The following is a 3,944-nucleotide window of genomic DNA, read 5'->3' as shown; positions in this document are numbered from 1 at the left end:
CTTCAGGAATGAACTTTAGCAGTTCCTCGCCTGTGTGACTCCGTTCGCCAAGGCAAACCATGTGAAGGACGGCTTGACACCGCGGTGCCCTACACACATGGTACGATGAAGGGCCACCGAGATTTGGACGTGCAGTGGAGGCCGAGGACACGGGGGAGGAGGTGCACACTGTAAAAGGACCAACTGCCTGGGAGCGGGAGCGTGGAGGAGGAAGCGGTGTGACCTGTCCAATTTGCTGTTGTGGCTGTGCAGGAACCACATTTACCCAGTGGGCCGTAAAAGACAAGTATTGTCCCTGCCCGTAGTTACAGCTCCACACGTCGGTGCTGCTGTGCACTTTTGAACACACCGACAGGCTCAAGAACTGGCCCACCTTCTCTTGTACAAATTTATGCAGGGCTGGTACTGCCTTCTTCGCAAAGAAATGACGGCTTGGGACTCTCCACCTGGGCTCGGCACAAGCCATCAATTCCCTGAAAGGTGCAGAGTCCACCACTTGAAAATGGAGGGACTGCAACAAAAGCAACTTGGACAGGAGCACATTCAACTTCTGCGCCGTTGGATGAGTGGGCGCATACTGTTGTCTCTTGGACATGATTGTTGGTGGAATGGCTGACTAAAAGTGGAAGAAGCAGGAGCGCCAGAAGGAGGGTTTGACACAATGCTCCCTTCGGCTGAGGTGGTGGAGCCTTGGCTGGATGATGGAGGGAGCGGATGGCCACTGGGTGATGCGGCAGGCTGGACCCCTACATCGGAGCCACGGTTATCCCAGGCCGCTTTATGGTGGCGAATCATGTGTTGACGCAGGGCCGTGGTGCCGAGATTGGGACCCTGGCCATGCTTCACTTTCTGCCAACAGATTTTGCATGTGGCTACGCTAAGGTCCTCCAGATTCTTTGTGAAGAACAACCACACCGCAGAGTAGCTGATTTTCCCACCCGCAGTCCGCACTATTTGACTGCTATTGGCGCCGTCTCCAGGAACCCCTGTTCCACTACCTCCCAGAATGGTAGCTTGCCGCGAAGCAGGTGGTCTCCCCCTGGCACGTTTGGCTCCTGAACCGTTTGGCTCCTGAACCGTGCTACCGCCTTGCTGCCTCATAGACAAAGAGCAAATCTCTTCTCCTGATGATGATGAAGCCCCGGCTTCTGCACCTGGCTCCCAATTGCGATTGGCTTCATCATCATCAAAAGATGTGTGCACGTCATTGATGTCCTCCTCAGGTTCCACTAGTGTCTGCTTCCGGACCCTGAACAATTGCAACACCGCCTCCAACGTCGCTCTCCGCATCACTACTTGGCCGCCTTGCGGAGCAAGCGACGCATGTCTCCTCACATTCTTGGCTGCCCATTAGCTGCTGACTGTCCTCTATTACATCGTCCTCACTAAATAGTGGAGCTGAACCCAAAGCATGAGATACTTCTTTGGGAGAGGGAACAGCATAGGACAAAGGCAATGGAATTAGGGGAATGCTTCCGGGCCATGCCAACTGAGGGTTATATCTGAGGAACCCACCGACTCTTGACTGGGGTTGTCACATGTCGCTTGTGATGATGGGGATGAGTGTGCAAACCAATTGTCGAGGAGAGATGGGTCGACGACACGACCGCTGGGTGTTAACGGGAGCTCAGGCCTATTGCTGCGACTCCTGCCCTCTGCCCCTTCTCTGTGCACGTCCTGGCACTTCCCTGCCTGACATGCTTAGTGCGTTTATGAGGGTATTACAATACGCCACACTACTCTTTAAACTGTATTTGTCTAGAACAGCAGCAGGCGATTACTTATGGCTGTCCTTTCACAGTATGTAGGCCCTAGACAGAATAACAGTTACTAAATAGTACACTCCCTTGTTGTCTGTCTGCCCTTTGCAATGATGAGCGCACTGGTATGCGTATTTCTACGCAGAAAAAACACTTTTTTTTTTAATACACCAGCAGGTGTATACTAATGTGTGGAATAGCACTGAATTTAGCACAGAGACAGAATAACAGGTAGTAAATAGTACACTACTTGGTTCTATGTATGCCCTTTGCAATGATGAGCGCACTGTTAAGCGTATTTATACACAGAAAAAACTTCTTTTTTTTTGTGTCATACACCAGCAGGTGTATACTGTGTGGAATAGCACTGAATTTAGCACAGAGACAGAAAAAAAGGTAGTATATAGTTCACTATTTGGTTGTATGTACACCCTTTGCAATGATGAGGGCACTGTTAAGCGTATTTATATGCAGAAAAAACTTTTTTTTTTCTTTCATACACCAGCAGGTGTATAACGTGTGGTATAACACTGAATTTAGCACAGAGACAGAAAAAAAGGTAGTATATGGTACACTATTTGGTTGTATGTGGGCCACTTGCAATGATAAGGGCACTGTTAAGCGTATTTCTACGCAGGAAAAACATTTTTCTTTCTTTCATACACCGGCAGGTGTATAACGTGTGGTATAACACTGAATTTAGCACAGAGACAGATTAACAGGTGAAAAATTGTAAAATGGCACTTAAGTCCACACTAATGTGACTTATTTCTGAACAGCAGCAGGAACCAACTGGGCAGCACAACAGAATATATTTTTTTTTTTACAGGGATGCTGTAGAACGCCGTTGTATGCGATCAGCTCACAGACGTGCAGTCACTTCCTTTACCTATCTCGTGCATAGAAGAAATGACCGGAGGGAAGATGGCCGCCGATTATATAGGGCTGTGACATCACAGGGGTCCGTGAACACTGATAGGCTGCATCTGACATGTGATTCAGGGTCAACCCGCTTACCTTGATTCCCGCGCCAGCTTCCCGCCCTCCCATGGTGCCTTGCCCCATGTACTAACATGTGGAGCCGCCATCTTATGTCTAAAACAGCCTAGAACACAGGAAAATGGAGTTTAATAAAGCGATTCGTGCGATCGAATCGCGGCGAAGTTCGTATTCGATTAGAATCGAATTTTTCCTGAAATTCGAAACGAATTTGGGTTCGTCAGATTTGATTCGCTCATCTCTAAAAACTACCGGTGACTTAGACATTTCTTCTTTACATGATTGTGGCCTTTTTCCACTGTACAAAAAATCCTTTGAATTCTTAGTTATTCACTATGTTCTCGGCACGGTCAATGAGACCTGAGGAATACCCTCTGTTAAGGAAGCACAATCTGATCACCTCACATTCATGTTTATAAAAGCATTCCTTAGAACATGTTCTCCTTGCTCTGACAAATTCTGTATTGTATGTTTCTCATGACTGCTCTTGGCATGCAATAGGGAATTGCCCGAGGAAGGTTTCCTGTATAATTTATTGTGAACCGTGCCCAAAGTAGGGTCAGAAAGAAAAAAATGTCCAAATAAATTTTTTCCTCAAAATGAAAATTGCACATAAAAATTTAATTATCCGGGGGCGTGGCTTGGTGCGCTGGCTGCAAGTCGCACCTAGTGTGAGCTCCTGCCTGGGCCCTGAATAAGGAGTTGTTTTTGCCTTGATGGGGGGCAGAAATTAACACAAAAAGAAATCAAGGACCCCTCAGGACATCCTAGCAGCCTCACAGCCGATTTCCTCCTACTTTCGCCCGCGGCCCGGACCCCCTGCTCCTCCGGCGCTGCTGCGGCCTGTGCCCGGCTCACCTCACTCACCTCAGACGCCGTTGCCGAAGTCCTCCCTGTCCGAGACTCCAGCTGCTACTCGCGCGGTGTGCACACCGGGACCTGCACACAGCAAGTGGGGAGCGCTCCTGCCTGCCGCTGACGCCCTGGACCGCAGCACAGTGAGTTGCAACCCAGAGGACTTTCCTCCACTTTGTCCCCCCCCCATCCTGGAGATACCTGAAGCCACCCTGACTCCTGGACGTGTGCCTGCCCTCCCCCCATTTCTAATGTCTGCCTCACAGGGAACACCAGACCACCTTACCTTGGCTTGCCCAGAACTGCCTGCCCTCAAGCTGCGAACTTCCT

The sequence above is a fragment of the Hyla sarda genome, chromosome 2, assembly GCF_029499605.1.
Source record: "Hyla sarda isolate aHylSar1 chromosome 2, aHylSar1.hap1, whole genome shotgun sequence".
NCBI classification, from domain to species: Eukaryota; Metazoa; Chordata; class Amphibia; order Anura; family Hylidae; genus Hyla; species Hyla sarda.
This window is presented reverse-complemented; position numbering follows the sequence as displayed.